The 27574-nt window shown below is 38.8% G+C and overlaps 1 protein-coding gene across 3 annotated transcripts in view; it reads right to left on the bottom strand.

Moving 5' to 3' along the window:
* The window catches only part of LOC110840060 (Calcium-independent receptor for alpha-latrotoxin), a 450850-nt gene that overhangs the window by 218779 nt on the left and 204497 nt on the right, over positions 1–27574 (bottom strand). For all 3 annotated transcript variants that reach the window (XM_087356023.1, XM_022084785.2, XM_022084786.2), the window contains exon 4: positions 17092–17162. The gene's annotated coding sequence lies outside the window, so the exon portion shown is untranslated. The remainder of the gene's footprint in view (positions 1–17091; positions 17163–27574) is intronic.

Raw genomic sequence — 27574 nt, 5'->3', positions numbered from 1 at the left:
TTCAGCCTGTAGATTATAAACTGATCTTATAAACAGGGGGGGGGGGGGGGGGGGGGGGGGCTTACTTCAAGAAGATGAACTTCTAACTCAAGATTATGACTCTTGCTGTCGTGTTCATGCTGTGATGAGCAAGAACTCTAGAGATTATATATGCCAGAAAGTGATCTTGTCTTTCTAATTTTGTAAACTTCACCATTATATTCTTGGGGTTATAACACAATATAATGCTAAGCCTCTAATGCTAACTACTATTCACACAAGCAGCAGAAGTCCTTATATTAGGATTAATCAATCGAAAGACTACTATAATGAAAATTACAAATATTCGACCACGTTTCGAGGTAGTCCATTGCACCAGATCTAGTGAAATCTGTGACAAGAAACAATCCTAAAGCGTGTAATGAAACCCCAAGTTTCCGAAGAATGTTTAAAGTAAGAAGACAATACTTCGAAATTTGACATACCGAGTGTCTCTGTTAAAAAGTCCAAGTCAGATTTAAATCACTAAGTTTTGGAAGAATGTTGTAAGTAAGAAAGAAATACTTTGAAGTTTGATATTTTTTTTGTTACTCAATCGAAATTGTATCTAAAAAACAGGATAAACTCCCTTCCTTAGAACATTATTCTTTATATTAACCACCGCAACTCCTTCCATGTGACCTTTTACCATACCTTATTTGATTATCCTAACAATGCCTGGTTAGGTGTCTGAATCAGAAAACCCCTTGTCATGCAACTCCCTAAGGTTTCCATTTACTTTTCACTCGAAGTCCTAATATCGCATTACCAGAAAAAAGAAAGAATAGTTCTATCAATGATCGAAACTGATCTGTAAATATACAAAAAACTACTGTAATCAAGCAGCTTTACTTAAATGTATTTTAAACTTCCCTACACATGTAAACGTCTAACTACTTGTATCGAAGATAAAACTACGTTACGTATATTCAGAAGTACAAATTCTCGGAAAGAAAACGAAAAGCAAAACAATTTTATAAACTGTAACCTGTAACAACTAGTGGTGTTTTTTCCAATATTAACTACATCAGCGGAAATGTGCCTTTAATTTTAGTAATCATTTAACACGAAAATACACTGTTTCCCACAGTCTGAATTTGATAATGAATAAAACGTAGATGTAACTAACCTGGACCTACATATATTATAAATTGTATTTTTAAAGGCTACACAAAATGATAGCCTTCGTCAACACGCGGTGCTAACATTTTCCACTGACATCGCCATGTGCAACTAAAACTGTAATTAGGCCGAACCAAATTAGAGAATGGCAGAAGAACAGAAACAAAGTGATTTGGCCCACAAACATTTTCGTTGTAACCTAACCTACGAAACACCAGACCGACACACAAATGCGTGCGACGTGATCGTGGAAGGACAATACACAGCACACTGCTCCCTCTTATTCCATGCAGACGCTGCCTGGTTACAGAGGAACCTGACCGTGATAAAGTTAAAATAAGAAACGAATAGTGTCTATCTGAGCGGAGAATTGACTCGACCTTGCAGTCGTCACGTCATGCTAAATTCTAACCAAAAACATTAATCCTTACCAAAAATTTTCCCACTGTTGACGTAATCTGCATTTTATTTTATACTATGGGCGTGTTGCCAGTGACCTGCGTAACTAACTCCCCGGTAGCAGAATCCGCAGATTCAATACCAACAACTCCAAAGCTCGCCACCGGCCACGATCCAGAGCCAACTCCATCCATTTGCAATCCTCACAGCCCACCTTCCTAAGATCTACAGTAATGTTATCATCCCATCTCCTTCTTGGACTGCTCAGTGGTCGTTTTCCAAAAGGATTCACTACCAAAATTCTGTATTTATCACTTGCCTCCCTCCCCATGCGAGCTACATGTCCAGCCCGTCGAAGTCTCCTAGATTTCACTATCCTCAGTATGCTAGGTGACCCGTACAATTCACGCAGCTCCTATTATTATAAATTATTTTAACTATAAAATACTAAAAATACAAGACTGAGACGAAATACTAAAAAGTTAGAAAACTAATAGAGAACTGAAGGTAAGCCGATATTTATTTTCTCCGTAAAACGGCTATGCGCTGAATACTATTGTTTGAAGGTCGAATCAATTATCCGCTCAGACAGACAGCCCACCGCTTCTTATAAAACGGAATAAACTGAACAATTGGTAAAACATTGTAAAATGGAATAAAAACAGAGGCCTAACTGCAAAATTCTGAGGTGATTTCGTAAGAAATGGAAACGAGTCTTTGACATGGCGGAAAGGTGTCCAGGTGTAAGTTGCTGCAGAAATAAGATGTATTCGTTGAACGCTTTCTGTGTAACGTGTGTTTTTGTGTAATATTGAACTGAAAAGAACATAAAACTGGGGACGCAAGGAGAGAACGAAATTCAGAAGAAGAAAAAAGGTGTGCTCGGTTGAAAAAGTGAACGATGCATTGTGCGAAAGTGCAGGATGAAGGAAACCTTCCGCTTTCGGACAAAACAGCCTGTCTCGTGTGGTTAATTTATATCCCTAGAAAAATCCGTATTGTACTGGGAGGGGGGCCTTTTCCAGGGAGCAGGTACTAACCAGTACGCGCTCCAGAAGCTCCGCTCCGCTCTGCTCTACTCAGTTCTTTTCAGATCCGTCCCCAATTTTGTAGGAGCAAACCATTACATTTAAAATCTAGTTGAGAATTGCTTACAAAATGTTGGTTTAAAACACTGAAGGGAAAAGCCCAGCGGGAAGACCTAAAAATAGATGGAAGTATAATATTCAAGTGTACCTTACGATTATGGAGTAGAACGTTGACTCAAGACCAGTGGCAGGCTCTTGTGAGAACGGTAATTAAGCTTCTGTTTCTACAAAGGGCGAGGATTTCTTCACTATCCGACACTATGACCTCCTGAAGAAGGAGTCCGCTTCATGGAGAATGTTTTAGTTTGGTGCGGGAACACTTACACAGCCACACATATTGCTGAGGGTGCATATACATTTATTTTAGCCACTACAACCCTTACATTTACAGAATATCAGACTTGCAACTCTTAATATTGTTCATTTGAGCTTCGATGTACATTTAAATGAGGGTGATGAAAGATTCCCGGGTTAAAAGCCGCGTCAGGTGGCTGAATGGTGAATAAACCATATCTTCTGCCAACGTTCAGAGAACAATATATCTGCATCAGCGAGCGAGCATCAAAGAATCGGATGTGTTACCCAGCAGCCCTGAGGATGAGAGCAGAGATTGTTCTCGAAACGTTGGCAGAAGATATGGTTTATTCACCATTCAGCCACCTGACGTGGCTTGTAACCCGAGAGCCTTTCATCAACTTCAGTCGCCGCAAAAGCTTCACTTTATATATTTAAATGAGGTGTTAGCAATTTTTATGACAATGTAATGTAAATTCCGGTTGAGATAACTAACCACTTTTACTTATTTTTGTTTTTCTTCGTCTTCATGAGAATTGATATGTTTACGTAGACATTCTAAAGTAGTTTAAAAGTACATACAGCAAAGAACTGAACTGAAACTCTGAACTAGGACTATAATAAACAAAGCAGAATTTGCATAATGCCACTATAAACAAATTCCCACAACTGGAAAATAATTTGTTCTCTCACCAGAAGCCATTCTTTCAGTGTAATCCAAAAACCATTAAAACCTAAAAAAGCACCTTCCACATTGAAATATTTTCATTATTCATGGTGAGTAAATACCAATATGTTGTAACAGAATGGACTTTCAGTTACGACAGTGTTGCAAGTAAAAACGTTGCATTTATGCAAAGTGCTTTTCGTAATCACGGTTGGTAGTAACAGATGCAGAATTACATTTGCTGATCATCCAACAGGAAAGCTTAATTTCCATATAAATCAGCTAGAAAAGCAAAAGTTAATTGATTTATCCAAAAGGTCATTACCCTATAATTTCGTTCCCACAACGGTTTGTTTTTAAGTTCCAAGTAAAAATTAGCAATTAATAATAATAATATTAACAATATCAATAGGAATTATAATATCCATAACAATACAAATAAGAAGTTTTCCTTAGCCCATTTCACAGCACAGTGGTAAATATGTGACCCACACCAGCTGCCCATAGACTAAATGTATGGATTGTCCATAATTCTCTGAATACACAAGGATTATTTCCCTAAACAAACAAACTGATCTTCTAATAAAAATGTATCGTGTTTTCTTTTAGGTAGGAAATGGATTTTTATATTTACATGAACTCTGTGCTTCAGAAAGCTAATAGCCTTCATGGTGACTTATTCTGGACACTTTAAATTGTATGAAGGCAGCTCAACCGGTAGGAACAAATAGAATCACAGTGGGACAATTATGATGTTGCCAAATGGACGAAGAAAACGAGCTAAACTGAACTGCGCATGTAGTCACCTTAAATTAATTAATACCGTAATGAATGTTTATCAAACTTAGTTAAAACCCATTTATTCAACTTGCTTTCACGTTTGTCCAAATAAAATCAGAAGCCAGTTTAAACAGCTTTCTTTGGCAGAGATACGTCCAAGAACGTATTTATGTTCTTACGTAGAGTAGTAGTTAAAATTATTCGATCGAAATTAAAACTGAAATGGTTCAATAATTTTTCGTAAAAGTCTGCAATTAAAATCGGGTTAGCATTTGTCGAGTTGATTCATATGTACGGCAGACGACGATCACGTGCTACAACAGCGGTGCATAAACACACCTAACTTATTCCACCACGGAGTAGAATACGAACTTGACGATCGGGGTTTGATTTCATCAACGTGTCCAAATCATTTACGGGTCCACCCAGATTTAAATTCAGTAAAAGAAAAAGGGGTCCTTTTCCCGGGGTAAAGTGGCCGAGGCCTGAAAATTATTACTCACCTTCATCTAGAGGCCAGTTTAAGAGTGTGTGGAGCTACACTTATATTAACCCATACATCTTGATGGTCTTGTGTTTAATTTCGCACATGGGACAAGTTTTATCTTTGTATGACTGCAAAAACACAGCCTATATGGCTTTTCGAATAGAATACTGACGATCCTTATAATAGTACGATAAAACCGCGGATATTCGAAAACGCGGATAACTAAAGTGCGTATAACGATGGTTACCAGTACAGAGGCTCTACTTTCATGATGAAAATAAAATCCCACTTTCGCTGCAACTGGGATTCGACTACAAAAAAGGGGAGACACAGACTGGAGATTGGACAGCCAAGCATCAGCAGTCTTTCTGAATAGGCCTGTATCTTCTAGAACGGTTTAAACAGGCAACGCGTCTCATTTATCATCCCTCAGAGTCAAAAACGACATAATGTATATCAATGATGGTAGTGTGTTTACACGTGCAGTTGAGGCTCGCCGGGTTTCAAAAGAACAATAGTAGCGATTATCCTACCAGATAAAATACAGCCACCGTATAAGTACTTCTGCTGACGAGCTAGTCTAGGTGTGACAATGACATTATAACATAATATCAAGGCGTATTAAACAAGTGAACAAAGGGGACAACCATTTATTATTTATAATTTGATGTTTGGTTACTACTGCTAAGCACACACATGAATTAGTGTTCCTTTTTTAATCTCCACAATGGAATATGAAATGGTACTTGGTTACAGAGAACTGAAAGTTCTTTGGGCAGAAAACAAGAAAGGCTTACAAAACCGGAACCAAAATCAGACTGCACTATTACCATATCGGCATATGGGAACGGTTTGAAGCCAGGCGTGTGTCACCGAACCTCAACAACACAAAGACTTACTTTTTACCTTGCAATTCATTAAAAATATCTTGAGGGCACATTCTCAATAAGGGAAATGATCTAGATAGGTTGTCTTGATAGATGATATAGCTTGGTTATCTGTTTTTTATATTTCTTTAACGTTTTATATTTATATTAGTGTTCCCTAGGTGGATTATTTGTTTTTATTTATATTTCTTCATTTATTTTGCTTTGTGTTAATATTGTTTCTATTTTGGGTTTGCCTGTATTTGGCTGTTATATTTAATACTGTACATATATAAGTTTAGTTAATCTGTTTGTGTACTATTTTTCATTATTATTTCATTATTATTGTATGTATTATCAGTGTTTGCCTGTTATCGGCTTCTTGCTGTTGGCAAACACGTAAATAAATTAATTTAATTTAATTCAATTGAATATCTTTTCATAATTTACCGAACGACATAACACGTTAGTTCTGTTTTGGAGAACACAATTTATGAGTAAAAATAAAGCGCATATATAATAAATTTAAGAGATATTTACACAAAATCAGAAAAATTACAAAATGTGGTGAGATAAATGCTATATAAAATAATATTCAGCTCTTAATCAGTGTAAAATAATAGTGTGTACCGGAAAGAGACAGTACACCGTAAAACCACGTGTTAAACGGTGATCTGTTTTAATGTAACTTGTATTTCTAAATGAACTCAACTCAAATTTAAGTTAAGCGAATTACATAGCAGTAACGCGTGTGAATCGGTTTGGGATGCACTCTCTCCCAGCTTCGAATTTCATTTGTATCACAGAATTCGCATGGTTCTTCAGTCTTTCCAGAATAATGATGCAACCGCATCTTAAAACAGAACACGGTCGACACTTGAGGTTCACACGGCTGTGAAGATGGCGATAGTGGTCTTCTGCCCATTAACGCTGCGTGTATTTGTAGGCAGATGCCGTCATTTAGGAAGAACATACTGCCTCCTTCTTCAGGGCTTTACAACCTAACAGACCAACACAGACACTGGTCGCTTTTAGTTGAATACTTCACTGTTAATAACCCATTCTCGCCTTAAATAGACTACTTTATAAGCTTCGCAGCTGCAACGTAAACTTAGCCAATACTAAATGCACATACATTCACAGAATTCATAAGTACAGTATCATGTTAGCTGGACTAAGGAAGACCGTCATAAATTAGAAGAATATTAAACTAAATAACAACCCAAAAGCAATACATTGGTAATACACCAACATACCTAACTACATGAAGCACAGTTATTTTCAACAAGGTAGGTTCTGACATCAAGAAATTCTTCGCCTAGAACCTCTCTTAAGATCCACATTGATACTGTGTCCCATCAACGCTTACGTCTCCGAACTGGTTATTTTTTTTCAGAATTTCCGACCAAAATTGTGTACGAATTTCTCATTGTCCGCTTGCTCGCTACATCGCCGCACCCATATAATCCTCGTCTATATGATCAATATTAATAATTGGTGAAGAGACCAAATTATGGAGCTTCGCACTATAAGATTTATTTTCCATCCAGTATGTGCAAACACAGCCACGGTGGTCTAGCGGTTAGAACGCTGGCCTTGTAATCCTGGGGTCTCGGGTTCGATTCCCGGCGGTGCCCGAATTTATAACTTGTGTTGGGCAAGGCCTTGGTCTAGGTAACACGGAGTTTTCCTCCGGGGGCTTCCCCTGTTTCTCCGTGGCATCCCGACAATTACTCCACTCACACACAGAAGAAGGCAATGGCAAACCACTTCTGGATCATCTGCCAAGAACGTATATGAACAGGTCCCAGTCCCAGTCCGAGAAAAGGATGGAAGGATCCTGTTCATATGGACCTGTCGTCAGACAGAACACTAAATAATAATAATAATAATGTGCAAACACAAGGCTCAAATAAAATACCGATCTGAACGTCTGCTATCACTGTACTTCACAGTACGCTTCGCAATTGCTACAAGGTTCCTACAGACGATTGAAACAACCGGCTGTCTAGGCCCTTGAGGCCAATACACTCAGCTCGAGACACAAAGCTGGGGGCCGGGGGACTTCTATACGTTATTCTTGGCCATTTCATAAAGCGCTCCGTAGGACAACCCTTTCATCTACATTCACCGTTCTGTAAAGAAACTCAAGTGGCGAAAAAAGTACTGGGTCTGACCTGTGGCACATTTTCAGCTGTTTTGTGCTATTATTTTGTCACACAACATTTACCTTTACTAAAGATGTATCTCACAGCGAAAGCAGGGGAGAAACCCTACACGGATTCTTTGTCTGGACTCAGACATAATACACACATTTCGTATTTGGATGGGATGTGCTTTCTTCTCTCTCTTCGGCTGATTTTCTTTCCTACCAGTGCTCTTTAATTCCTATTCTCAACAGGAACTCCATTTGCCAACTCAACCTCTTACTTAGCGCAGCGGGAGACCAGATTTCGCTACCTCTGTCGGTGGATATCAGAATTACTTCTCTGTTACTCCATCGTTTAATCTTTTAAAGCTAAGCTCATCCAAATAAGCAAGATTTAAAAACTCTCTCTTCCTCAAAGAAAATACTCCTACATTACAAATATAAGGTGGTTAATGCTGTTCTAAGAAATAATCGCTGTTCACTCTGATAATCATATGAAACCCATAAAGTATACTCTGTTGGGGAAAAAATCAGAGTTATTGACTGTGAAAGCAGGTGATATACAGTTACCACTAGTTAATTGGTCGGCAAAATGAGTTATCGCACCATGGAAACCATAATTTTAAAGACTCGGTGATTATACAGTGGTGAAGAATAGAAACAAATGGGCCGTGGCCTACTAGTATGAAATTTCCCTCGAGGAACAGACCGAAACACTGTCAGTAGCCTGTAGCCGTCGGTATCAATCGAGATTGGTATCTAGCACTTCCAGAATGTTCTACTTTAATCTGAGTGGGGAGAAATTTCCGATGGCCCTAATGGGTGAGGTATTTTTATCAATGAAACAATAGGAGTTCTGGTTTCTAATCATATTCAGGCCAAAAGATGACTGTCTTCTGGAATGTGACGCCGTGAGTAACTCGTCGCCCTGATAATGAAGGCAGCAAGTACCTCTGAAACATTGGTAAATTTCTACCAGACTACACTGCGCTGCAACCCAGAAGACAGCCTTCTTAGGACTTACAGCTGTGAAAACCTCAAATCCTGCTACTCAGGCAATCTATCTGCACTGTAATGTAAGTCACCTTACGATATGCCGATTCCCAAGCAAAAGGCCGGACAACTACCCGAATAGGAATTAGAAATCCCTTACAACTAGAAGATGTTGCTGGAGAGAAATGAAGTTGTGAGCCCTAGGCAATTACAAACGAGCTGCCATCGGGACGGCTTCTCCTGAACCTCGTTAGGCAAACAACGGTAAGCTTCCCTGCCAGTCAAAACAACGAAAGTCGGTTTTGAAATAACCTGTCACGTACAGTAGTCGGGACGAAACTGTACGCTCCACGCACGTTAGATGTAAATGTCAAGGGGGTGGGAGTAGTATCAGGTAATCGAGCACACACTGCTCTGTCCAAACTGTAAACATTGTTTCTCAGCCGTCCTAGGCAGTGTTTTTGGTTTACACAGTATCTCTGCGTTTGTTTTCCTTCTACCCGCAATCCAATGACAGGCGAAACGCACAGTTTTGCTCCTTACTGCTGTAAAAAAAAAACTAGACAGTATTCATCGTATCCGTTATTTTGGTCTTTTTTCTTAGCTTCAAGAAGCTGTCCCTGCCATTGCTTCCTCACGGTTCGATAAATCCAAAGATCAAATCAAGAGACAGTCCATCTTGACTTCAAGCTATCGTTTCACTTCATCGAAAGCAACACTGTCGACTTGTATTAGGAAGGATTTCAGGCCTATTTTGAATTTCGGGACGGAGAAGTTTATTCCGAATTTCTTTCACGATTTCCTCTATCCTTACAGCAGAACATCCGCTTCAGAACTTCAAACAGGCCACTAACGCCCCCTTTCTAAATACCCGTCTTATTTGACGTCACATAACCTCTGCAGCTAGAAAGTTTCCTTTAAGAACACATTGATCATTCCGAAAATACCAATCGTAGCGGCCGAGTGCTTACTACTTTCCTTTCTTATGTGCGAAAACCGGCTATTCTGACTTTTTTGTATTCTTTCTCGGTGCCTCTCTAGAGCCCAGGCAAATGCCAGAATATGACCTTAAATACCGTTTACTCCCATAACCATTCCATTTCATTATTCATTAATGCTCATATCATATGTGGTCTGAGCTACACCGAAAGCATCGCTAGTAACCATAAATAAAATGTTCCAAAACAAATGGTGGTATTTGTATGATTCGAGGTTTTCACAGCGGTGAGTATAAAGATTTCTGTCTTCTGGGTTGTTGCTCTGTGTAGTCTGATAGGTGTTTACCAACGTTTCAGAGGTCATACTGCCTCCGTCATCAGGGCGATGAATTTTCCCTTCAGGTGTTTCTGAGTTCCTTGCTGCCTCCATCATCAGGGCGTCGGCTAGAGACAGCAAGGGCCTCTGAAACGTTAATAAACTTCTATCCGTCTACACGGCGCTACAACCCAGAAGACAGCCATCTTCAGACTCACCGCTGTGAAAACCTCAGTTGCTACTAAGTACATACAGAGTGCAATCAGTTACAGAACCCTGGTATTCGTGTCGTTTACAATTTACTATCGAAACAACCAAATGTAAACATCAGATGCTGTGTAATCAGTTGGCTCTTTATGAAATGTTGCCGAGTTGTCTCGTCAGCAGAGTCTCTTGAATGAAAGGTGATATACCTGTGCTGCACAGCCAGGTTTTACCTTCATTTCACTTTTCGACAAGGGTTTCTAGAACTGTCCCATCCCTTCATTGAAAGGATCGGAGACACTGTAGGTCAGTGGGTTAAACCCGAAGAAGTTCTCATAAAAGTTTTAAAAGCTGTAATCTGTCATCAGTAAACTTTCCATTTTAAGGTACCACGTGACTATTCCTAGGATAGGATGTTGAAATTTTATTACTTTTATAGTGTATTTGTGAGAAATGTATACACAGAAACACCTGAAGGGAGAAGCCAATTAGGAACAAGTAGATATTTCTGTATGTACTTGTTTAACAACGTTCATCGAACAATTGAGTTGTGTTCTCTATAGAAGGTTGTGTTCGTCTAGCACCGAAGTACATACTCTACTCGTATAAAGAATTAATGTAATCTGTGTGAGGAAGCAAAGCGGTAAGCAAGTCGCCATTAGTTAAGAACTGTATACGAAACTTTTGGTTTGAATTCAAGTTTTTACGGTTATATAGGACCTACGTCAGTGTAGGTCTCCTGGATGCTAACACCATGCATAATTAAAAGACGTTCCGGAGACACCAGTGCTTCATCTTCAGTGCACTTGAACGTAGGGCATAATGCGAAACAGGTTACCTGCATTTAAGTTCCCCATAAACGTCGAAAGCTTGTACCAATTATATGCGGTGTTACAACCTCTGAGGTTTCACTGTTCGAAAGATATCACTTGGCAGACCGAGACGTAGCCGGGAAGGTAAATTTAAAACATACTACAGGGAAGGAAATGTTGAATGAACTGGCAGGCGTCCAATACAACGAATATGCAAGATTTGAGGTTCTTGGGGCGGTGAGTACAAAGATGGCTGTCTTTAGGGTTGTGGCACCGCGTAGTCTACTAGAAGTTTACCAACATTTCAGAGGTCCTTGCTGACTCCATCATGGGGGTCGCCCTGATAATGGAATGTTTCCAACAAACGTATTTCAAAACGTTTCAGTACACTGGCGTACCAGGGCGATCAGTGTCTTAAGACTCGCGGTTCTTGCAGCGGTGAAGATGTCGATGATGGTCCTCTCGGTTGCAACGCCGTGTGGATTTGTACGTAGCTTATTTAGTTTCGGAGGAAGATACCGCACGCGCAAATTATCTTGAGAGCTATAACTCGGCCTGTCCGTCTACATCAAGCTCGCGCGAGCAGGCATTCTACTGTCTGTTAAGAAAACATTAGTATAGTATTGTAACATTACTATTAATTATCTCCTTCTTCGATTTACTTTGTTATACATGTTCGTCCTGGTGTTACATATTGCTGACGTGTGTCACCGGTTACAATACTGTGAGCAAGTGGTCGAAAAATCGGAGAGGAGCAAATGTTTCCTACCACAATTGTACAGAAACCTTATTGCGTCCAACTGGCTAACAAGAACCTTTCTCTTCAATATTTTCTCCATCTTCAGCCCTGAAGATAGAGATAGAATGTTTCTTCGAAGCTTTAGTATCTACCTGTAAGTCCATACGGCATTACTACCCAGAAGAACATCGACAGTTCACTCTTGTTTTCATCTTCACGATTTCCTTCTCTGAGATACCCACGTTAAAATGAACCCTTGTATTCACTGCTGGTCTATTTTTATCCTGACTTCTCTGCACTGAAATCGAAATTATTTTATAACTGGCAGTAAATTTAAATTCCACGGGTCTGGTGGCAGATGTCTCGGCCTGGTGACACATTACTGTGTATTGATTACAAGAGTATCCCAATAAACAGAACCCAGGGGGGACTGACTAGCCACCAGTTAATGGTACTTGTGTGTTTATGGTGGGGATGTGACTGGGTAGATTGTTTTATTACCAACTTGAGTGGTAACTGAGGGCTCAGGAAAGTAGGCCAAATGGGTACTCCATTGCTATTTGTGTGGGAAGAAGAAGAAGAAGAAGAAGAAGAAAGAAAGAATGTTCCTTTGTGAACTGAAGACACGTGACATAAAAGTACATAATACCTATACCTAAGTTCACAAGATCCCTGACCGAGGGGAGGGTGACCAATAATGTGGACAATACAGACCCACGTACCAGCTACGGCTCGTCAACATTGTATTTCTGTGCAAACATCTAAATTTTAAACTGTCCTTTCCTTGAACAGCGCTTTACAGAAATTGTTTTTGTTATGGCTGAAAACAAATTCCGTGACCGGGCGGTTGCAGGCGAAGTAAATAGTGGGATCCCAGGTTCGATTACTGCTCGGATCACGAATGTTTGTCCACATACTCCTGCGTTTTCCAATGACGACAGTTGCCTTACGCTAGACTTATCTGCCATCTAATGAACGCAACTTGCTGCAGTAATAGAATGCAGAAAATTTCTAGCATTAAAGTAGGCAACGATTAGAATCACGCAGTGCTGGGAAGAGGAAAATACTATACGACTGGTGGACTTATTTTTCTACCGATTTTGGTCTTCTGAGTTGTGACGCCGTGAAGTCTCGTAGGTGGTTGCCAACGTTCTTTCGAAACCACATATAAGATTTCATGGCGTCACTACCCTACCCAGAAGACCACAATCGACATTTTCACAGCAGTAAGAACTTCAGATCTCATAATTATCTTCTTCTTATTCTGGTCACAAAAGTCAGGTAAATAAATTACATGTTTTGACCTGAAGCTTGTAACCGTCCAATGGTCTCCACGTCGTCGTGTTCCGACGGGTAGGTATTTACAAAGTTTTAAAATTAATCCTCCACTTATCAAAATACAACTCCGCTAAATACGTCACTAAAAAGCAAGCATTATTCTTAGGATCGAATGTCATCTATTACATTAAACGATGTCAATAAATTGATGCTGAAACCGGTAATCCTGATGGCTACGTCGTTCTTCTAAATAAATGTTGATGTCGGATAATTATTTAGCAAGGGAGAAATGAAAAGAGTTTGCTTTAATTTTATAAACACAACGCCAAAGGATTCGACTCTTGTTGTGTTCTGTTACTAGTCTACAAATGTTTCACATACGCTTTAATCTTGCGCCATTTTGGGCGTTTGACATTTCTTTCATCTTCCATTTCGATCACAGAATACATTATAAAATGAACATACGTCGAAAGACTTAAACTAGTGGTCGGTAATCATTTACGGAAGAAGAATCCATTGTTGGGATATTCTTACGAAAAGGACTGGCACTTTAGAAACCCGAGTTTGTATTCCTATTAATATTGCTATCTGACGCTACAGAGAGATTTTACACCGGTCTGGGTGGACGCTAGAGCCGATCTAAACGTGATCGCAAAGAGACAAATCCTGCCGGGAATCGAACTCCGGCCATTCAACCCGGAAGATAACAATGTCGGCTAGTTTCTTTCAGAATACTAATTCGTCAAGCGGGTTGTTGGGTGGTCTCGAAGTCTTGACCACGCAAATGGGAATCTAGAGCCACAAAAGATTTCAGAGGCTTTTATGTGGTTTGCAATACTTCCAACCATTTCAGCAATAAACCGTGCAAGTCTTAATGTGGTCATAAACCTCGTAAATATAAATGATTTCATTATAACAAAATATTGCCTCTACCGAAATAGAGATTAGGCAGGCTACGAGAGATGGGTGAATCCCCGAGCTTCGGTGATATTAATTATGCATCATCATACGGTGGCTCACACATTTTAATTTCACGGTTTCTGATCCCGTGAGCTGCACCTTTTAATCACGGTGATGCAATGCCAACGTCTCGTCTGAAATAAAGCATTATAAATGCCAGCACAGGTATAATAAGGGACACCATGACACTCGCATTTAACACTGAACTCACAAAACATTTATGAAACACCTACAAAAAATTTATTTCTAATATCGACTTTACAAGCCTTTAGTACCGGTCAACAAAATGAATTGTAAATGTAATTACTTTTAATCGTGTCAGCCACATATTATTTTTAAACTTCTACTGGTGGCGAAGCTAGGCCAATAAATTACCTGTTTCGGCCTCAAGATTGTATCAGCAAACTAGTCTCTTAATGGTTGTCCATTTCGTCGTCTTCCGACGGGTAGATAGTCTAAGAGTTGTTTTCGATGTCCTTCTAACACGATATAACCAGTTTTGTTTATACCGCGCTAATTTCTTTCCAATTGTGTCAATGTCCAGTTAGTCTAAATATCTTCATTTCTCTTGTGTTCTCGTAATAAAGTTTATCTTCCTGCGCACACGACGAATTTTATATCTGCTTTCATTGTTTTCTCATATCCCTTAGTTACAATACTTAGATTATATTGGAAAAGAAAAGTAATGGAATGTCTAAAATACTGCATAATTTCACTCGAGACTGTCTTTGCACTACATTTCTCTTTGTAACATTGTTCAGAAGTTCTTACATCTGGTAACCAGCATTTGTTTTTTTTAAGTTAGGCCCTTTTCTGTCCCTATGAAGTGGCACATCCCAAAATGTGAACGTTTTTACTTCAATGATAAATATGGGAATATTACTGTTTGTTTATAAAATAAATACATAATATAAGCCTAGGGTGTTTTAGTTTTATCCCTCAAAAATACTTTTAAAACACCAAAATATAATATTTCAATTATTTATGTATCTTAAAATTGTTGTTTTGGCGGATAAAACTAAAATACCTTGCTGAATAATACAAAGTTATGTCAGAGATCAAATATATAGCCCTAGGGATTGAAAAAATAATTTCTATAAATAAGTACGCTTTTCAACGGTACACTGTAAGTGTGCCAAGAGGAATCTGCATTACAAAACTATATTATAGGACGCAATATATCATAATTTTTCTATTCAAAGTCGAAAGAAAACATTGAAATTAGCAATTCCATATGACATCTATGGGCATCATGGAATAAGCTCCATTTCATCAAAATATGAGCAATATTTTCTAAATTCTATTTATTTTATTTTCAACGGAATCTATTTAATATTGATTAAATAAGTCATTTACATTGACTGTATGTTCTGAATGCTCATTTGGAAAGCAGCGTAGAATGAAAGGATTTACATATACGTTGGCAAAGATGTAATTAATACCACAGGGTGGGTGGGAAGTAAGTAGGCATTGAGAAATGGTTATAACCTCTATATTTCCAATGCAAAGCGATTATTTAATGCCTATTTACTTCCCACCCACTCTGTATATTTGTCGAGATTTGTAATCCTGAAGATGTTATCAGATCTCATATTTTGACGAAATAGAAGATATTAATAGCATTTTAAGACCATAATAACGGAGGACAGATTATGTCACGTTAAATATCTGCATTAAATGCATAATCATCAAAATAATAAATAGAAGGTAAATTATAAAAATAGTGTATGTTCATATGTTACAAAAGTACAGAATAAATGGCGAGGAACAATATTAAAATGAAAGAAGGAATGTCTTAAATAAAAAATAATCGATGATTATTTAAAAATAACAACACGCGCAGACAGTATCTAGAAATCATGCCTGTTATTTAACAATTATGTTTTTACCTTTAAATTGTATTAGAAACTTTATATTATATTAAAAAGTGCGACTTTTCTCTTCGCCACAATGCCAAGATCGTCTTTGGGGCCCACCCAACTTCCTGTCCCATGAATACTGCAGTTATCTCTTCCATACCAAGACGGCAGGAGCGTGAAGATAAAGAATCAGTTGAACCTCGTATCTCTCTACTCCCTAAACGTCTACGTGGCGTGTAACTTAATTAAGCACCAGCACAACTTTGAAGTAAATCTTATGTAAATTATGGTTCATTTAACATAAAATTAAAATGTCAATAAATATCGTATAAGTGGGCGGTAGTATATCATGTGCAAAATGGGAAAAATTAGGAATTCAGAGTGCGCGGTTTTTACTAGTTCGTAGCGGTGAATGTTGACAATGAATGTAATCGATACGAAACTGGTCAACGATATCGATCAGTGAACTCACCAAAATGACTGGTCAGTCGGAAACTGCACAGCGTTTGGCCTTCTAAAGTACAGTTTACAGACAGAGATGACAAAGTAATATAAAAAAAGGGCAGTGATCAGGAAAGCCAATCCGACAGATGGAAAATCCTACTTATTTACACGAATTCTGTAGTTATGCTCCAACTGATTACACGCAAATCAGCTACCGGTCATCGTCCTGTGAACTTTAATAAAAGGAAAACTGCGCTTGATATAGCTGGCTGGTCAAAGTGAACGACGGGCAAATCTTTGAAACTGAGATCCACATCCAATCAGTCACCTAACTGATCCGTCGATTCTGATTCGTTCGTTGGTGAGTCGTTTGTCACCGTCACATCACTAGTATAAATGCGATTAGTTTATCTAATTAATAGAAACTGTTTGGTTATCTGCATGACGTCCTCCACATGATAAAAATATTTCCATATTCTTGGGGCTTAATAATGTTTGAACAAACTTTTGAATTATTATCAATAAAGAGACTGAACGCACCCTGATATTTCTCAATGAAACCCAAGTGAAGGAAACTGAGAGAAAGTCTTAAGAGCAAAGACGTTAAGACAGAGTTGATTAAAATTCAGACGAAAGTGACAAACTGTGCTTCTTGTGGATCAAGAGCTGAGTACTCACCCAGAATCCGATGTGAGACAGTCTGCGGCGAGTGGCAGAAGGAAGTCACATGAAGCTTATTATGACGTGCCCTGTAAAAGCAAACAATTTCGTTGTTAACGAAACACAAATACTTTTGCCATATTTAACTTACTAGTATACAAAATGAAGGTACGTCTGTGAATTTCAGCCATAACCTGGGATCGGATGGTCCGACCTTAATCACATGACGAGATGTATAAGACAAACTCCACAACTGCCTCTGCTCTTGATTAAACACTGTGCCATGTTTAATTACGTACTACATGCCACTAAGACATAGTGGAAGTTGAGTTTAGCTCCACGCATTCTTAAACGTGGCGCGGGATGGAGGTGAGTGGTTTGCATCATGCCCCGGGCACTTTATCCTCAGTACCTCTTTTTGTGGCCCCACAGCAGGTCTGAACACGATTGCGGGAACAAAATCCTCTGTCCCTGCGGTCGTCCATCCTGCAGTCCAGCTCAAACACTGACTGACCGCTCCTGAGGTCAATTGGAGTCAACTAACAGAATGGACACAGGCCTAAAATTCCACAGATGGATTCGAATCCACAACAATGCTTAGTCCGAGGCACTTGTGACACTGATAGTGTCAGTTTACTCACGTTTTAGCATTACCTGAAAATATGAATGGAACCGAACTCCTGGAAGACCTATATATGTAGACTGGAATTACTGACTCAGGAAAGAGCCAACTACTGGTGGATTCTTCGGAAAATGACAATAAACTTTCCAGTTGCATGACAGGCGGCTAATTTATCGACTACCTGAGCTACTGTTAGCTTCTCAAAGATACTCTGCTGCATGTAGGTATTAAAGATCAGAAACTCAGAAGAAAAAACTATATTCACATAAGATATCAAAATTCCTATAGTGCAAATTCATCAGTTACAAAAGCGGAGAATGGCAAATGTTTATAAAATCGACCAGAAACGAAACTCTCTTGAATATTCGATAACGGAATGCAAATGTGCACCTATTTGAATTTTAATTAGTGACCATGGTAATATGGAAGATGTACAAGCTTACCCCACAACTTTCTTGCAAGGATTATAGAGGCGACATTACGAACGAGGGAAATTTTCCACTTTTATTTGTACAACACTGGAATGCGTAAAATATTTGAATCCATTTAGTTGGGTACTTTCTTGTTTGGATAGTTTGTTAATTATAAAGTAAGTACAGACAATACGTTAGTCAGATATATATATATATATATCATAGAATTCGCCTAGAATAACTGAGAAAACCTAAAACTTCTGTTACGAAAACCATTCTACAAAGTTTGCCTAGCGACCTACAAAACGCAAACAAGAAATTCCGCGCGCCAGCTTTGTCAAAAAAGGGGTGAGACCATCCAGCATAAGTATAGGAATGGAAATTCTGAATGTGACAATTTACACATGGGATTTGAATTTCCAGGTTTTGCTGGTGTCCGTAGGTAATTTAAAATTTTGTTCGCACATTTGTTCAGGAGTTTTTGGGCTGGATGACACACTGATGTAAAGAGGAAGGCAAATCAAACAGACGCTGCTGTGTGCACAGCCCCCCCCCCCCCTCAGCCGCCATTCCAACTGCTGATGGCCTTAGCAATCCATAAACGTTGTAGAAGCCATTTTCGTGCGTACTGAAGATTCCAAACGTAGCCAATGTCGGAAGATTTCAGATCACTTAATAACTGTCAAGTGCTATAAATCAGTATTTGAGGAAATGCTCCGATGTATTGATTGTTGTTCTTCTCCTCCTTGAAGTGTTCCCATATTCATGCGATATCTACAGCTGCTGATAACTCCATCCCAATTCCTTCAAATTCCTTTCTTCCTTCCATCTGTTTATAAATTCCTGTAACTGCTGCTTCTGCGTTCTCCAGATGGTGTTCAATGCATTAGTCGTTATGACTAGGCACATACCCATGGTTTTAACAAAGGGACACTAATGTTAAATATCTCAAACTGCACACTTATCGCTTTATATTCGCATACCACATTTCAAGTTCATAACGTGTGTCATGAATATGAAGCATGCAAGCAAGGAAAACGCATGTTAACAAAATTATTGGCTTTATACAATATATAGATTTAATTTATCACATAGGTCAGCAAAAGGGCATTCTTATTAAAGTAAAAGTATCAATAAATTCAATATTTAAAAAATATTTCAGTAGTAAATCGCTAGAATTTAAGTAATTATTTATTTTAGTCACCTAAACCCAGCGCCATAACTTCATTCAGTGTCACACAATAAGTTCTTTAAAGGCTGACAAGTTTTTCCCTTCCTAACCCATCTACTTAACAACATTAATAAAATGCACGTGCCCGTCTGTATCTCTCTCCCCTTATTTAGTAATGCATATAATATTAATGATAGAAATAGATTGATTTTGATATTCAGCATGTCATTCATGGGCACCTTCAATTTCGTACTTTTAAATTCTTCATAAACGATACAAATATTACGGTCGTAAACATTTCTGAGATGGTGCAACATCAGTGCCATTGAACATATAGTTATAAAATTGTAAGCGGCAAATAAATTTTAATGAAAAGGGAAACACTTTTATTAGAACAACATCTCCATCTTCATCCCTAAAGAAGAAGATGGTATGTTTCTCCGAAACATTCGCATCTACCGACGAGTCCGCACGGCATCAAAACCCAGGAAATCATCACTGTAAAAGGTGTGAAAACGTAAAATCTCACATTTTAGTATGACAGATTAAAAATGAAAAGAACTACGTGACTCACAAGAGAAGTTTTGCGGTCTGTCGAACAGTGTAACTGCACGTGTACGTTTGTATGGTTACGTATCATTACACACTAAAAATGTTGTATGACAGGCCGACTTAAGAGCAACGACTTGGGCTGTGGGAAAAGTAAAATTATAACATCGTTTTCAAATTCGGAGTTATCGAATCGAACTCGTGATTCTAGCGTTGGAAAGGCCAAAGACTATGCGCGCCACTGATCAGTTAGCTGCTTTATCAAATCTTTCATTGTCACCCGGAAATGAGCTACGCCAGACTTTAATGTCCGGCATTTACATGTGACGGGTCTCAGGAAGCAGAGCAGACCCGAGAAATTTAGATGAAAGGGGGGGGGGGGGGTATGTGTAACACTGCCACACACGGTCATCACCTCGGTAATAAGAGTTGGAGTGGTATATCTTTTTCACCAGGAGTGTTACATACAATGAATACAAAGCAAACAGAGAGAAAGAAAGAACAAGCCACACAGGTTACATGCTTGTAGGACCTACTGTCTCTTTAACGAGTACACGATGTCAGATGCCATTAGAACAATGGTGTAAAACCTGTAGAGGAGCAGACAGCCCGTTGTTACGGGAGCACCGAGTGTAACAAGTCACTTAGGCGTGGTGAACCCTTTCGCTGTCTGTGCCAGATTTACATCAAACGTCACTTACCAACTGGAAGTGTGGCGAAACATCCACGTCGTCCCAGAAACGCCTCGTAAATTTCCTACGTATTTTTAGAACATTTTCAAAACCTAGCTTGTTCCTACTTCGTTTGTCAGACGGCTTCTTAAATCTTAATTAACATTATTCTCGGACAAATATGATACAATATTGTGAATAAACCATTCCCCGTCTAATTTAAACAAAGTTTTTATAGTAGCTGACAACATAAAATGACTGTACTTCTAGGGGTACATATAAGTGGACACTGTTTCGACTCTGCGTGTTACGACAGTTTCTTACATATCCATTCACATTCATAATTCACAGAATTTCTTCCGTTCGATGCTACATAATCCATATATAATAATAGCGAAAGCACAGTTGAACATGATTTGAGGTTAGGCAGCAAGGACCTCTGAATAAGGTCTATAAAACTATCTTTACTCTGATACCAATCAAATGCTGTGGCAAAGATAAAGCCCCTAACTTGTGACTGTGAATATGATAAAAGCACCGCCTTGTCATGGTTACCACACGTCTCGCGGGTCATTGAGAGATACGCAGGTCTATGGAGTCACGGTGAGATGATTACCAGAATAAAAGATACACGAAGAAATCGGAGAAAAATCTGCTACAGTGCCACTTTGTCCACCACGAATATCACTTGAAGTCGCCCGGGTTAATCTCGTTCTCGGCACAGATACGCCACCGTCTTGCCACCAGAGCTACGACACGGCCTTAGGTGTATATAATTACAGTTAAACTTCATTGTATACACGCATTTAGAGATCTGAAGCTGATGGACCACCACAGTATAATAATAGAATTTCTTAATATGATACAAAACAAACGGACGGCTTCAAAGACAGTCGCGTGATCTGTTGGAACAGGACTCTGGTACCATGGCAGCACCAAACGGGGATAAAGAAAACCGGTTTCAAGCATCGCCTTTCTCATTCGCTCTACAATAAAAAATCTAAATAAAATCATCTCAAATAACTGCCAATCAGGTATTGGATCACATAAGGATACTCTTACAAATGATTTATTGACTTTTCGATTACCACGCGAGACAGTATCCCACCAACAAGGCACATTTGCGAAATCGCACTTTGTATTAAGCATAATTAACACGTTTAACTGTATATACTTGTACAATCTACAAACAATTGTTTACAATACGCTGTAACCAGGGAGAAATAAATAAGAACTATAAAGCGACACGTAGAAGTTCGCAATATCAGGTCTTAAAAACTGTACAAATAATTACAGCAACAAAGTTCAAAGCCTAATTGTTTAGATGATATTACGACACATCCTGAAGATGGAGGTAACATGTTTGAAACGTTGGTAAGAACATGCAAGATCGCAGGGTGTCACAACCCAAAATATCACCATGTCAGTTTCAACTATAACTTCAATTCCCTATTTTTGGAATTAATTTAACCACAATGACATGAAGTATCACGCTGTTTCTGAGCAATTTTGTTACTGAAACATTTACGACGTTTTTCCCCCCTGAATAATGTGTGCGTGATATGCTGATATTTGTCTTCTACGAAACAGATGTGCACTGCCTTTGGCTAGCTTTCGAGAGGGAATCCATAGTGAAAAGTTTTGATGGTATGACAAAAAGGCGCTAAGTCATGCACGTATGTATGCCACAGGGAGTAGTGCTGGAAACCTTTTCTTTACACTAACAAAAGCGTACAACAGCATGGCTCGCTTATTGTCCGCAATGTACCCTAAGTCTACGCGGAACCAACATGCTGGCACTTCTCACATTTGAAATCCCACAGCTCTGCGGGAAAGCATATAGACACTTCTTGTATGTCTTGCAAAGTTCCCTGTAACACGGGGAAAGTTTTCATGATTATCATTAATATAATTTAATGCAAAGAACAGAAATAATAACTGTCCGAATCTGAGTATCCGAAATATTTTATATCCCAGTATTACCGGACAGCCGGATAAGTAAATGACTAGATGGTCAGACACATACTTTAGCTTATAGATCGATTGGTATCGAGGCACACATATTGAAAGATAAATATTAATGTATATAAGTGGATACTGAAGCAACAGGAACGCAGATGAAAGATAGGTAAAAAAGAGATTAATAGACAAGACAAGACAGTACTGGTAAAAAAAACAGATTTCAGATATTATACAGATAGATCGTGAGACAGTATAAGATGGAATGACACGAAAATTCTGAATTCTACTCTCCAGTCGTCTGGGATCAAAAATCGAACCTGTTAGTGAAGTTAAGAAGTTTCAGCCGAGAATCGAACCTGTGACTCCGTTAAGTTTCAACACCACAAAATTAAAAGCCAGCCGCTAGGGCTGGTCCTGAACACAAAATATTTATTTCAGCCACATTTTATTATTATCATCCTATTTCTGTCTCCATATTATATGTGGTCACTTTCAAACAGACTTCATCACAAAAAGGAATTTTGCTGCCATAACCAAATTGTGCATTTTATCGTGGTCTAGTGGTTAGCGTACTAGGTCCCATACGAATCAGATAGACGTTGACTTAACAACTGTGCGTTCACTTCCTACAGTCCGTGCAACAAAAGCGTAAGAAACGAAACACAACTCAGATTATAATGTCTTTTCAAATCTTCATCAAAGTCTTAAGCAGACTATCATTATCGATAGCAGAAAGGTGTCACGAGTTAGTGTAAGTTGTAATTATGTTGCTGTTGGCAGAAACTCTCCTTCCTGCCTTTAGAAGGCTGTGTATACCGATATGATACAAAACAGACATTCAAACACGGAGAGAGGACAAGGAGAAAAAGATGGATGCCTGTGAGAAAAGGAAAGGAAAACAGAGATGTAAAGAATGAGAGGGTACCACGGGAAATGAAATATACTGATTCTCTTAAGGAAAGTTTTTATCCCGAGACCAAGTTTTTCTCCCGGCATCATTTCATGCTATAATTTTCGCTAATAGGGTCGTTAAGCTGAGACTTTGCCGAGCGAAATTTCTTGTTACAATGCCACTCTAGCGTGCGTGCGTGCCTTCTTAGGCTCACTTGTCTTAGTTGCGCACACTGCCTCAACGAAACCTCAAAGTCAACTCGAAACTGTTCCCGAGGATAATGAACTGTAAATGGAAGGGCAAAGCAGAGTACCTGCACTTGTTTTGTGTACCGAGTAGGTTAACTCAGCGCGAACTATGGGCCCAAAATATACATAAATAAAAGCCAATGGGAGAGCGAGGGTTTTCAAAAGTTTTAGCCACATTCTGATGCAGGAGGGTTGGGGGGGGGGGGGGGGGGGGTCCGTGAACATTCTAGCAAATGAGTATATATATCGTACTTCATCTTAAATAAAGCACATTCGTACGTCTGAACACGGCACACGCGAGCAAAAAAATTGTACATTCAAAATAACAAAAACGTGATATGTCGCTCTCCGTCAAAAGCAAGCAGGAAGCAAATAGCGTGTTAACAGTCGAGATTTTGCTAACATCTCACCTCGGGAGGTCAAGTAGCCCCTCCACCGCTCAAGCTTTCCACTTGCACATGCGCAATCTGACGGATAATGTAAGCCTGAACGAGGTGGCTAACATAATGTTCCGTCCCTGATAACTAATTTTCGTATTATTAAAACGGTCACTGTCGCTGTGTATCATTATCTCCTTCTCTCAATTCTGGGAATTGAAAAATTAAGAAGAGATTTAACAAATTGCAAACGTTTGTGAAGAAATAATTTATCTCCGAGCCCGAAAAAGTTGTACAAAGTCTTGGCCAACTGAGATAAAATCTGTTATTTCAAGGACTTTTTTCCATGGAGTTAGCTAACTTACGTATTTTTCAACCTTGTGGTGATTAATTCGTACGCCGTATAATAATAAATTGGTCACCATATTTCTAAAAGAAGGTCTATTTGTTTAACTAATTAATTTAGTACGTACCGGCTTCATTATTTTAAAGGCACTATTAACGACTGAGATTCTTACACATGCTTAGTAATATCGTAGGGAAAATGTAAGTTATTGTGTGGCTGCCTGTCTGTATGAGTTCAAGAACATTTGGAATCGCTGTCCGAACAGACACATGTGAAATGTTCTCTGCAATGGAAACGAATTTGCAACAGAGAATTGTGTGTGTCCAATAAAACTTGTATCGAGGCAAACATGAAGTCAACACACAACAGTTTTCTCTAGTACAGTATTCAATTAAATTACAACTATTTGTTAACCTCTCATGCAGTTGGGGGGGGGGGTGTTTTCAGCTTCACGCGATTAAGAACCAAAATGTGTTTTCCACGCCTACATGAGACTCGCGTAATGGGGGAACGACGATATTGGTGATTATATAAAAGGAACACATTTCCAGCAACACTTGGTCCCATGTGGGGCATGAGTCAAGCCTCGTTCCACACAGGGGAAAGGGTCGTTGTTATCCTCAGTCCCTTCAAACGACTGTCTGAATAAGACTTCATACAGACCACGAGCCCTTTTTCCATATTTTTACTTACTCATCATTCACGATTATCCTCCTAGTTCTTCCGACTTTATTAACCTACGTAGCTGTAGGACTGTCGTTAAATAACCTAAGACTCACACATTGAGTCTTGTCACCCTACAAACATCTTATGTTCCCTAAATAGTCTATCCTAAGTTGAGACGGACGGAACTTATAGAACGTATGGGGAAAATGAGAAATGCGTACAAGAATTTTAGTCGGAAAACCTGAAAGAAAAGAAGAACTTGGAAGACCTGGGCAGAAATGGGAGGGCAGTAGACTGAATAAATCCGTTTAAAAATTAAACCACAAAATATTGGCCTTGAAGAAACGCAGAGAAAATATTTTAAGTGAGCTTTCAAGTTCTCATGGCGATGATTATGAAAATGGATGTCTTCTGGAATGTTGCGCCGTGTAGTCATGCAGATGCTGACCGTTTCAGAGAAGCTTACAGACTCCTTCATCAGGGAAATCGTCAGAAGACTGTCATTAAAATGTTCTATACAGCCACGCAATAGGTTCAGTAGAATAAAACTAATGTCTTTATGCAATGTATTGTTCTCTATCAACAACGGAATCTTATTTGCAATAAATTATCAATACGAAACGGGAATACAAATTGGCAAAGAGAGCATTTAACCGTTCGTCTGATCCTCTTTGCCGTTTTAAAGTGACCAGTACAGCTCTGGACAGAGTGCAAATACCACGAGCCTGCAATTTAACAAGCAGCATGCCTCAGCCCGTGTTACCACTTAAGGGACAAAATTGATCAGATCTAAAGCTTTCTAACCGTTCTTCTCGAAGCAATAAGGTTTTGCTACTGTTACAGTTATCTTTAGTGTTGTTAAATATTTTCCAAATCTGTTTTCATCAAGAACCCCTTGAGATAACGCTGTCTCTTATCGTACCATCTTGGTTCCAACATATACCTCTAACTGTACCGGTAATCAAGCTTGAATATTGCAAATAACTGTCCCTGGTATTACATTACGAAGGCGTTCCGTGAATATCTTACATTACATCCTCAATATGTGGATGTCTGTGAAATTCCTCACTGTCTACAGGCAAATGTTTACATGCAATAAATGGCCTGAAATAGCTCCCTTAATAATAAGTGGCGCCTACAGTACGTATAGTATTGTGATGGTTCTAGAAGATGGTAAGCGACAAAACTGCAGTGGCATGAAAATATTTTTCTGCAAGTGAAATGACTATCTCTGCAATAACGTTAATATTTTGTTATAAAAACTAAACATTGTTATAAATACCGGTATCTTAATTTGAGACGAATAAAAAAGTTACAGTGGAACCGCGGTTCCAGATTATTTGACGTAAATACGTCTATACGGAATGGAATTTTATATATTGGCTTTATTCTAAATATTTCCTTTATACATGCTTTACAATTGCGTAAAGTTTGATTAAGACATTGCTTATTTAACTTGAATTAGTTACGCTTAAGATGGGTCTGTGGTAGATGAATGTAATGTAAAGTAATGTATTTTAATGTAATGTAATGAAATGTAATGTAACGTTTCCTAGGTAACAACAATGCTGAGTAAACAGATGACGTTTCCTAGGTAACAATAATGCCGAGTAAACAGATGACGTTTCCTAGGTAACAACAATTCCGAGTAAACACGACGTTCCCTAGGTACACTTCTTACACTTTTTCGTTTCCCTTTTTCGTTACACTTTTTTGCCGAAAGACCCTTCCTTATAGACGTATTTACGTCAAAATAAAATAATTATGGCTGTAACTATATCAATACTTCGGTCTGGCGAACTTTAATCTCTGCATTATTGATTAACAAACAACAAATTTATTTTCACTTGAATAATAAACACGACATTCAAGTCTGAAATCAGGAACAGTAGATTTATAAGAACGCACAAAGATTTCTCTTCAGAATACCAGGAACGAAAAGAGGAAATTATTGTCATCGATAATAAGACGCATTAACGTGAAACGTGACCTTCGTTAGGCGAAGAACACAGATTCAAAGTTTTTGAGAACACGCTACTTTGGACAAGAGGGAATAAGTGACCGGATGCCGGAGAAAACTGCGTAATGATAAGCTCCATAATTCGTACTCTTTGCCGTATATTACTGAGGTGACTAAATCAAGGAGGATGAGATAGATGGAGCACGCAGTGATCGTGGGAGAGGTGAGATACGCGTACAAAATTTTCGTTCGAAATCCTGAATGAAAGAGGCCACTCGGAAGATCAGAAGATGGAGAGATTATGTTCCTCCGAAACCCGGTACCCACCTAGAAGTCCAGAATTCGTCGTAGCCCAGAACACTATAATCGCCATTCGAAATTTTGCTTCGATGACAGGAAAGAAAAGCGAATGAAGTAGTTAATCGTTTAACTAAGCAAATAAAACAACACCAATTTTAAAATGTACCATCAAATATTATGAAATGCATTTGTTTAGCTGGTTTGTAAAGAACACTGGAATTTACAATTCAAAACTGCAGTATGCGTTATCATTTCATAGACAAATATATTTACACGTTACATTAAAAATCGAGCCCCAGAAATATGTAAATGCTGGCCTATGCA

The sequence above is a fragment of the Zootermopsis nevadensis genome, unplaced genomic scaffold (assembly GCF_977971745.1).
Source record: "Zootermopsis nevadensis isolate Lab colony 2312 unplaced genomic scaffold, Znev_1.0 Znev_ptg000025l, whole genome shotgun sequence".
NCBI classification, from domain to species: Eukaryota; Metazoa; Arthropoda; class Insecta; order Blattodea; family Termopsidae; genus Zootermopsis; species Zootermopsis nevadensis.
The sequence above is the reverse complement of the archived record's forward strand: the minus strand, read 5'-3'. Positions and strand labels throughout refer to the sequence as shown.